The sequence below is a fragment of the Triticum aestivum genome, chromosome 1B, assembly GCF_018294505.1.
Source record: "Triticum aestivum cultivar Chinese Spring chromosome 1B, IWGSC CS RefSeq v2.1, whole genome shotgun sequence".
NCBI lineage: Eukaryota > Viridiplantae > Streptophyta > Magnoliopsida > Poales > Poaceae > Triticum > Triticum aestivum.
In genome coordinates this window covers 665,685,303-665,696,557 of record NC_057795.1, presented here as the reverse complement: position 1 = coordinate 665,696,557, position 11,255 = coordinate 665,685,303, and the positions used below count along the sequence as shown (strand labels likewise).

Sequence of the window (11,255 nt, the reverse complement as noted above, 5' to 3'; positions counted from 1 at the left end):
GGGCGGTTTACACTCAGTAGTTATATCCCCAACATTAGGCCCCAGATTGATTTGAACCTGTTCATGTCAATCTTCAATATTTAAAGAAATTCTGTGAACATCTCCTTATATTCTGTAAACCGCCATGATGTCTTCTCCTGTAAACTTTGTTAAACCGTCGTGACGTCACCCTCTGGACACGGCAATAGATCATCATGACGTCATCTATGTATAAGAAGATTAAAAAGATTCCCTTCATTAATGGTATCCTGAAGATCGACTGCGCCCACTTTTACCACTTCAGGCTCCTCGATTCTCGCGCCTGCCACTTATCCCTTTCTCCTTATAAATAAAGCCGGGGGGTATTTCCATTCTCTCCCCTTTCCTCTTCGCCTCGTCTTCCTCCTCGCGACCCTGATGAACTCAAGTGCCGCCGCCGCCGTCGACCTTCAACTCTGCATCGACCAGGCCGCTGCATCAACCTGAAACGCTCCAGAGAAGAGCGGCGTCCCTCCGCAACAGATCACTGCTGTAAGTTTTCCCTTCTCCGCATATTTAGATCCATGCTAGGGTTAGCAAGTTCATCTATACAGTTCCTCGTTCATCTCAGTTCTTCGCATTTGCTTCTGCCATGGTTTCTTTGATCTAACAGTAGCGTAGATCTCGTGCGGTAGTTGCTCCGCATCCAGTTTCGGCACTAGTAGATCTTTCTTCTTTGTAAAGAATCCTTAGTAGAACGCACGGACTTCTCTGTCCTGCTTAACGCCTTTATAGGTCACAGCAATTTTTCTTTACTGAAGCATGGTAGATCCAAATTAATTTCATCATTGTGTGAAACCTGTTTTCTGCAACACTTAGCGAATTTCTTCTTTGTTGCTTCCCTCATAGGCGGGTTTAACTTGTAGAAAAATCATAATCCGTCTGGTACCATTAGCCCTCACTTAAACCGCCATTGAACTTGAGTAGTAGCAGCCGGTTTAACATGTATAAATTCCCGGTTTAACTCTGGTTGGTATACATGAACTTCGAATCATAAACCGGTCTTCGTGATTTTTTCAGTTTCCTTTCCAATATGACCAAGCAATTCACCGCATGCAACTGGGTTCCTTCCTGGATCACCGAAACACGGCTCAATGGATATGTTTTGACCGGCGCTTTAGCCAAGAAAGACGTCCCTCCATTGGCGAGTTCCTGGCCCTGAGTTGCCCTCCAGAGCCTCAAAACGGGGAAGTAATTGTATTCATGCAGCATCTAGACCGGGGTTTTAGCCCGCCCGGTTCAAAGTTTTTCCAGGATGTGCTTGCTAGTTTTCAACTCCATCCTCAGGATATTGGAATTTCCTCTGCCGGGTGTCCAACACATGCAATTTCCAAGTGTTCTGCGAAGTTTATCTTCAAGAGGAACCAACTGTTGAGCTCTTCAGAGACTTTTTTCACTTAAACCGCCGGACCGAATTCTCTGACGGCCCCAACACTGAACTTGCTGGCGTATCAATTCAGAAAAGGAAAGAAGTTGACTTCCCTTATGCAAAACACCACGGCCATCCAAATGATTGGAATCAAACCTGGTTTTACTGTCTGAACACCGCACCTGCTGATGAAAACCCTCTGCCGGGTTACCGTGCGCAGCGACTTAGCAATGGCCATCCTCTGCCTCTACGGCTCACTGCTAAAGAGCGGCAAGTTTATGCACCGCAAATCATTAAGCTCCGGGCCCTCCTAGCGAACGGTTTAACAGGCATTGACCTTGTTTGATGCTGGGTTTCATGGGGTATCCTTCCCTTAAGCCGCCGCCCCGGTTTGATGCATGAGTATACCGGAGATGTAAAAGACCCTCAACGGTCTAATGAGATAGAAAAAATGGATGAGGAAGTTACTGAAGCTGTGAAGAAGATGTTGGATGAACCGATTGCTCAATGCAGCAAGACCGGATTGGCTCCTTTTTGTACTTCCAACAAACCGCCAGGAGTAAGAACTTTATTCTTTTCCATCTTTATTGATCCGTTTCCGCTTTAACCTTATTCTGATAATCCTTTCTTTTGTTTTTACAGGCCAACAACTCTTTCTGGAAGAGGAAATCTTCAGACAAACCGGTAAGGACTCATCGCCCCAAAAGCCATAAAGAGAACGGCTAAGAAGAAAACCGCCGAGTCTTTTGATCCGCCTGAGGATGTTGATGAGTCGGATCTAGAGGTAGAACTTGACTCCCTTGGTTCATTTTTCATACGCCTTATTGACACTGATTATTCCCAGGATGATGCGGAGGCCAGCCGTGCGGACCATGTAGAGGTAATCTCCCTTTCCTCTAATTCTGACCTTGTGCCGGTTCAAAGATTTCGCCGCGCCGTTCGGAAAGTAAAACACTCTCACCTTCCTGCTCATTTGGATCCGCAATTTTCTTTGAAGACACAGCAAACTGAAGGTCGTCGCACAACCCGGCACAGCGGCCAACATGTCACTTCTTCCGGTTTACCGGATACACCAAACCGGAAGCATCGTCCAGAGGTTGCTTGTTCTCCCGAAAGTCTTTATCCCTTGAAAGGTTGCTTCCGTGACCCTCTTAATCCGTCTGATCTGAATTACCAGGTATCTTCTAATTCATCATCTGGCGGTTCATCAACCACTCAAATGCCTCCCCTCAAGACAGTCCCTGGGTAAGAATGTTGTCTTTAATTTTGTCTTTTTGCACCGGTTTACCAACTAACCTCTTGTTTTAATATCACAGCACCAAAGCTCGTCTGAGCAAGAAAGCAAAGACCATTGTCCCTACTACTGAAGAAGTTGGACCGGATAGAATTTCAGAAGAAGCTGACAAAGAAGCTGACATTGCCATTGATGACCCTGTACCGCAAAATAAGGATACATATGTTGAAGCGCCAGAAGTCAATCCGTCCAGTCCGCATGCTGATCCTCCAAGCCCAGCCAAGGGCGACGATTTGTCAAGCCCGGCTAGGGATACTGTCAATCCGCCAACCCCCTCAAAAGGTGGCGATGATGATGTTGTTATCACTGGTCATTGTTTCACTGCCCCTGGCAACCCAGTTGTTTTGTCCAAGCACACTGCCAAGGAAGAATTTGCAGTTATGGGCAAAGGGAAGGGGAAGACAGATTTGTCCAGCTTTGTTAACCTTAGCGCCGAGGAACTTCATTCCGGATTCTTAAACCGCCTCTTCACAAGCCGGGATTATGAAGCCGGTTTGGTGAACTTAATGAAGGAGCGCTATGAGGTAATTTTCAGAACACTTTAAATTTGCTTGCAACATATCAACTCCATAGTAGCCCCCAAGGGCCGGTTTATCTCTTGTAGACAAACCGGGTCTTCTAATGTTAAGAATACTTCAATTGAGTAGTCCCCCAAGGACCGGTTTACCTTATCAAGATGAACCGGGACTTTCTGTTAACACTTTGTCTCTATCAACTGCCTTCACCATGGATGTAACTGATCAATTGGACATTAGCCCCCAAGTGCTAAGTTTAACACTTGTATTGAACCTTGGGACTTTTAATATATCCGTTTTAAGAAGCAATCCGCATTAGCTCCCAAGTGCCAAGCGTATAACTTGTTATGCACTTGGGACTTTAAGAGATATTAACCGCATTATCATCTGATTTTGTAGGCTGATATAAAGACCAAAGAGTCTCAAATCGCCGATCTTCAAGAAAACTTCAAGAGGCGATGAGGACGACGAAGCGGCGAGAAGAGCCGAGTTGCTGCCAAGGAGGGCCCGCCGGTTTTCGCGCCAAAAACGTTTCGGCCGGCGACCCCAAGCGCCCCCCAGCGCGTCGGGTTCGGCTTGGGTCCGCCGGGGCCAATTTCGGTCCGAGCGGCGAAAAATGGATCTTTGGGGACGCGACTGGGCCGTTTTTCCGGCGCCGGCGCGAAAAAAGCGCATGGAGAGGCCTTCCTGGGGGCGCGGCTGGAGATGCTCTAAACCGGCAGAACACGGAGGAGGTTGCGTTCAGAATTGAAACAACCGTAACTATCAGCGCATCACTAAACTGGGACTATTTTGCACCCAGATTCCAAATATCTGAGAGGACCAAGTAGCCAAATACACAACGAAGCAAACAAGACTAACACCCTTTCAGTTTGTCAGGAAGTCGTAAAGATTACTGTTTCAAATCGCTGACATACAAATTAAATGCAGCCTTTTCCATTTTTCACAAGTTAAGATACAATTAGAGCGAGCTTGTTCTAGATCTCAGACTTTTCGGATACTTTGATTAATAGAGGGGCCGCATGCATCACTCTAAGGAAGAGGCCGGGGTAATCCTCTTTTTTTTAAAAAAGACACAATCAGAAATCAGGGAACTACTATTAACCACGTACAGCGCTGAAATATTTACCCTTTTGGTGCCAGCTAAATGTATACAGAAGAGACAACAATAATGCTTTACATACTTTTCTTTATGAGAACAAAAGAAGTAACGATAAATATGCAGCAACAAATTACAAAGGAAATGACTTTTGCTGACTAGACATACATCTTGCCTAAACTAGGACAACAAACATGGTTGCAAATATTATGCTTGTATGTCAGTGATTTGAAATACTAATCTTAACGACTTTCTGACAACCTGAAGGCAGATAAATAGGCTTTATACCACTGCATCATTTAGACAAAAACACACTGTTTTTTCAATAAAGTGGCAGGCACATAAATATATTAGCTGCAGCACGCGGGTGCTATAAAATTACAATATGACACCAAAGCGGGAGAGGTATCACCAGTACCATCTACTCCCTCCGTTTCATAATATAAGAACGTTTTTGACACTACACTAGTGTGAAAAACATTTTTATATTATGGGACGGAGGGAGCACATAATACTTAATACATAAACACTAACACTCAAAGAGTTCTGGATTTAACTCAGGCTCCAGAATGAGTAGGTAACACAGTAGTCTTTTGTTGAATAAAGTAGTCATTTTGCGGAGCACCACAAGAGCAAGATAACATTAGACAAAAAATAAGGGAACCATGTTTTTTTCTTTTTGGCGAGAGGGTGACACCATATTTGGAAAAGCTACCAAGCACACTTGTAGCATCCACATGAGGACCTATCAAACGGATCGGCCGTTGAAAATTCATGGGTATGGCTATGGTGTTTGAAGCTTGTCTTTACATCCCTTTTTAGTTCAATTTGTGCATCTTGAGAAGCTCTATTCTCCACTTTTAGCTAACTACGTTGACGATGCATCCATTTGTCGCTGTGATCGTTGATGACTCCGATTTCCATTTTCTTTAGCACTTTCGCATTCAAAATAAAGAACTTGGCAAAGTCAGCGAATGACCTCTTATCACCATCATAATTCTTCAGCACCACCTTTTTTAGATGGAACTGAAGACATTCAACCAGATCCAGTGGGTCATACTCCAGCACATTCTTCATATCCTCTTGTAATTGAGACTGGGGGTATGAAAAGAAACGATATAAAGGCAGTTGGTAAATACTAATACACTTGTCATAACTCTGATCCAATGGTGACATGCATGCATGTTTAAACTTTAAAGTAAAGAATACTCACAATGACATAAAGCTTCTCCAAGCAAGGGAAGCACTTGAGGAAGTCAACAGCCTCACCCAGATTAGGACCAACAGAGTCAATAACCAAAATGTTCATTGTGCGCATTTTGGTCGTCAAGCTGACGGCAACCATTTTCTGGCGAAAAACAGAAGAAGTATGTGTGATATATAAGAATTAACTTCTTGCATACAGAAATGGTGAATGCACGATTGACCTTGCAGCTAACCTGAAAAACTGTGGTTCCAATGCAGAGTGTGGATATGCCTTTGGATAACAAACCCAGTATCTTCAGTTTAGGTGGCCGAATTACCCGGATGGTCGTCGAACCACAGTCTGGATCAATTGGTACTAACCTCTCAAGGGAAGTGGCGTCCTCTATGACCAGCTCCTGGAAAGGGATGCCACCTTCCACTTCTACTTGGCGAGGCGCATAGAAGCTGATGCTCCTGATAGTCGGGGAGTTGATGCAAAGGCGACCGAATACAATGTCGTGCAGCGAAACGTTTTCCAAAACCCTGCATCCGGAGATCATGCTTTGAAGGGATTTCTCCGAGATAGTGGCTTCGTAGAGGATGAGCTGCTTGAGAAGCGGAAAATTCGGGGTGGCTAGGTCGGGGAATAGGCAGCGGACGAGCTTGAGAAGGCGAAGTGTGGGCGCGAAGCGGATGAGCGCGTGCGACGGCAGACGGTAGTGAGGCATATGCATCAGGTTGGCGACCTCGAGGTCCTGGAGGCCGGCTGCGAGGGTCCTGGCACGTACGAAACCAGCCGTCGATCTTTTCCTCGTTCATGATGACGTGGATGGAGAAGCAGCGAGCCGGGCCTGAGTGGTCGGAGAGGATCTTGGACACTGGGATGTAGGGGAAGAGGTCATGCTGGAGGTTGAGCGCCGCATTGGATGAGCCCCAGAGGGGATGCCAGCGGCGGGAGAGGGCCTGCGTGCGGGCGCCGTCAATGGTGGGGAGGAGGGAGACGACGGTGCCGAGCACCTCGTCGAGGAGGCGGCGTCGCCTGCTCCAACGCATCTACGCCTCCTGGCAGAGCGCATGGTGTGGCTGGAAGGTTGGAGACGAAGTAAGATAGGTTTTCGGCAGGGAAGGCTTGGATCGTACGGGCTGCTGAATCGCACGCCTCGTCTCATATATATTGCCGTACACGAGTACTACAAACACCAAGGACTGCTGATTTATTTACAAATAGGGTGCTAAGAGATCGTGTGTGATCTCAAGTTCTCAAAAGAATAGGAACATCTACCTAAAAAGAAGGAACATCTCTGGAGATTGATGCCGTATGGATTCTGCAAAACGATCTCTCCCTTCTTCTTTTGGCCTTTTTTTACCCTCATATCTGGCGAACGTTCGCCAGGGACGGGTGGCATTTCGAACGATTCCGACGATATTTTTATTTGTGTGTCCGTGTGACAGTTTCATCAGAGCGACATGCATTTTCTAGGAAAAAGCCATCGAAATCATTCGAAATGTCATGTATTCCTAGCGAACAGTCGTCAGGTAATATTACCCGTTGTTTTTTCTGGCGTTTGTTTTAAGGGTCACGCTACACGTCAGTCGGCGAGTAACTGAAAAAAATCGACCGCTTCCCTGACCACCGGATGAACCCGCTAATGACCATCTGATGCAGTTACAATTCTACCTATAAGCAGTGGAGTCAGCTGACCCCACAACTTTTGAAGTAAAGAGCCTAAAAATGCTGTATAAGTACTGTATATTGTGAAGACAATAATCTTAAAATTAGCAATGACCCCATAGCTTACTCCGGCTAGCTTCACTGGTTTGATGTGCCCGCATAAGCAGCTACCCCTTTGCAACAAAAGTGGCGTTCCAATATTTTCTGCAACAGAGGTCTTGTTGCAGAAAATTTTCACAACATATGTCTTGTTGTAGAAATTTTTCGCAACAAAGATCTTGTTGTAGAAAAGAAACTGTAAGTTTTTTCTTGGCAAGGCTGAAATAGGGCCCTTTGGCAAGAAGAGGCTTGTTGCGATTGCAACATGGCCTTTGTTACAAAACAAAACATCTCCGGCCGATCATTTTCTCCGGTGACGACACCGCCCTCCACTGCCTCGTCTGCGTCACCTTCGTCCGCTCCGCCAGCTCGTCGTGGCCAGATCCGGCAAGCCACCACGGCCAGTCCACCTCCTTTTGGCCGCTTGTGTTTGAAGTTGGAGCCCCGTGCTTCTTCTCCCAATTCCCCCGATTATGTGTGAGGGGAAGGGCATGAAGCGTTCTGGCGTCAAATCCGACAAATGTGGCGCCAATTGCGGTGGTCAGCCGTCAAGTCCAACCGGAAACGAGAGATTCTAGACACATTCAGATTGACGCAGCAGTCGGGCATAGTTCGGTCGTTGTCTCTACCGGCCGACAGCCAAACCGCTGCCTCGTTGGGCTCAACTAAATCAGCTAGTTGTGGCGGCAATTGAAGCTAGCATCAACGGTTGTTGAGATTCAACACGCACTTGACAGAATAAAATTAGGTAGAAATGTCTTGGTCCGACTCAGCTAACAACGGAGCTATTGAAGCGCATGGCCACAACCAAATCAGCTAGCTTCGACGCGGAGTCACCATGCTCCAGCGCGCAACATAAGCATGTTGATCGGATCCCGCCGTGGCCAGATCCGGCCATTGGGTGAGGGAGCCATTGAGGTGCGCGGTCGCTGGAAGATGGTGACGTCGAGGCGTGCGGCCTAAGTACTGACTATTGTACACAATTTTCCTTGTTCACACGCCATATGTGGATTGGCAGCTTGGATCCAAACCGGTTGCTCTGCAATAATAGAGCAATTGGTGCAGTGGAAAGGAGTGTAACAACTATCCAGTTGCAAACTTACTTTTACCGATGTCTTTTCCCACTCCGGTGCTCGTAGCCCCTCTCTAGACACCCCAGCACCTCCTCCTCTAGCAGGTACTGTCATCGTAGCCGGGGCCGAGGTCCATGCCCACCAAGTGTCTAGCAAAATGCCCGAGAGGTAAATTTTTTTTGCTATGGATGTTGGTAATGCTTTGTGGCGATGATCTTGTGATATGCTTGTTTTTGGTGATTGTACTGTGGAGGAGCATAATGTTGCAATTTTCATGTCTCGGTTGGATGAGTCACACATACCCTACCTTGATGATGGCGCGAGGTATAATCAAGAACAAGAGAGCGGGGAGGATGATGATCCTGAAGGGAGGAGATTGATGATCCCGTGAAGACACGAGCAAGCAGTAAGAGGACAAGGTCAACGAACTGATGGCGCGAGGTATGATCAAGAACATCACAGCGAGGAGGACGATGATCCTGAAGGGAGGAGATCGATGATCTCGTAGAGACACAAGCAAGCAGTAAGAAGACAAGGTCAATGAACTACGCCAAGAAGAGGACATTGCTTTTGTGCCTTGCTTGGATGAATGTCTTGCTTGACGCCTCGGTTGGTACATATCAAACGAATGAGAGGTTTTGGACTAGGATTGGAGACTACAGTTGCAACAATGTGACCGTCCAATCCTGCTGCACTTGAGGCTCTCTTGCCCACCGTTGGAGTGTGATAGAAGAGTAATGCAATTGGTGGTCCGGTTGTGTTGATCAAGTAAAGCATGCACCACTGAATGGAGTGCCAATCAAGGGATATGAGTCTATCATCCAAGATCTATACAAGCAACACAACAAAAAGGGTGGCGGCAAAGCATTCATGTTGCACCATTGCTACAAGGTAATAGTTGGCAACGAGAAGTCGATCTGGAGGAATTTCAAAACCATACTGAAAAGGTCACGAATTAGAATATCCTTTGAACAATACACCACAACACTTAATTGGGGGCAATTAACTGCCGGAAGAAATACAAGATCAAGGGCAAATTATCTGATGATGAGTAGGATGACAATCCTCACGAAAGGCCGGATGGGCAAAAGAATTGCAAATAGAGGAAGAGACATGTATAGGTGTCGGCGCCTAAAGAGAGGAGATTCGTGCTACAATTGATACAAAGAAATCTTACGCGAAGAGGACAAGTCGACAAGGTGGAACGATCTCAAGTTGATGGAGGATGAGAAGTGAAATGCAAAACTGGCAGCCCAAGCGAGGAAGGAGGAGCAGAGGAGGGGAGGATTGCACTCGAGGAGGAGAGGCTTGCAAAAAGGAAGAAGGCCTAAGAGCAAGCTATCATGGATCCGAGCACGAAAATGCCACGCCAAGGAAGTATTGGGGACTCACTCCTAGGGAGAACTTAGCCCAATCGGAGGTCAACCGTGGTGGTGGGGTGGTCGTGGTGGATGTGGAGATGGTGATAATGGTGGTTGTGGTGATGGTGAGCAAAGGAGTGTTTGAGTTCGTGTAGTGTTAATTTGGTAGGGCTTGATCCATTACATAAGACATGCTACGTCATGTTTTTTATATCAAATTAAACTTGATCGATTTGGTGGCTTTTGGATATGCATGTTCTAATTTGACTTGTTTCATTGGGTGAACTATATGTATGTTTGTATGTTGAATTGTTGCATGTGGCCAATTTGCATCACCCAAGCGATTGGTGACATATCATGCAATTATTTGAAATGTATCTGACAAAGGATGGAAAAACTAATCAATTTTTTAGGGAGTTAAATATAGGGATTCGGTCAGGTTTCGAGGAGTTAAGATTTAGAGAGCATTTGAGAAGTTAGGATAGGGACTCAGTTAGAAATACCCTAAGGCGAAGAATATAATTTGGCACCAACATGCAGTCTAGGTGCACAGTACATTTATATGAAAATACATGAAATTCACATATATTTAGCTCATGGGTGTATTTTTGCTAGGAAGAATTTGGAACCAACATCTGATTTTCTCCTGTTTACTAAGATCTTAGATCGTGTTAGGGCATGTCAAAGGGAGACCCGCAAAACACAGTATATATTCGATCGGACACATTTGTTCATTTTGTAAACCAATAGATACCCGTATCCGTCCGTGAAGGACTTCCAAATTCTAGTATTTTGGAGACAAACGTGAGTAAGTTTTGCCGGAGTCCGGATATGCATTTGACCGATTACATGTGTGTCCCTCTCTTCTCTCTCTCCTCCCAACCACACATGCATGGTCCCCCTCTTGTATCTCCTCCCAACCAGACACTAAACCACAAATATCCCACCACATGCATGATCCCCACCTAGTTTTTTCTCCTCTCAGCTGGATACTTTGTAATCAGCGTTGGATGACTCTCTCCCGTATCATGTCCGCGGACCATGTCCAAACATAAAAACAGACATATACCGGAGGAATTTGCGGGTCAACATTTTTTTAACATAGTACAGACGCAGGTGCTCATATGCGCATACACTCACCCTGGTGGGCTGGGGTTACCACAGTCCCTTTAACCATCAGTCCCTTTAACCATCCAACCACAGGTTGGTTCGCTTTGCGGGTCAACATTGGAGATGCCCTTATCACTATTTTCTTTCTTTTGCGAAAGCAGACTTGTAATAATTAAGCATTGGCAATAGAGTCCAATTGGCATAAGGAGCCAATCTCAACGGGTGTGTTACGAATCCTCACCGGCGTTCTGGGCACAGATGACAGAACGCCCCATTGAGCAAGAAGGGGGCTAAAACATTTCTGTCTCTGCTAACGTGCATTATCACATGCTCCCTACAGTTAAGGCTACTCTTCGTTTTCTGTACGTAGACTGCCGCCGGAGACCTATTAATCTACATCACATTTAACATAGGTCAGCTGCTACTGCACAATCCGTCTTCACCATTAAAAAAAGGTCCT

At 46.0% G+C, this 11,255-nt stretch overlaps 1 pseudogene; it reads right to left on the bottom strand.

Moving 5' to 3' along the window:
• Positions 1–5,006: 5,006 nt before the first annotated feature.
• On the bottom strand, positions 5,007–6,533 carry LOC123081998 (uncharacterized; annotated as a pseudogene).
• Between the last annotated feature and the right edge of the window lie 4,722 nt (positions 6,534–11,255).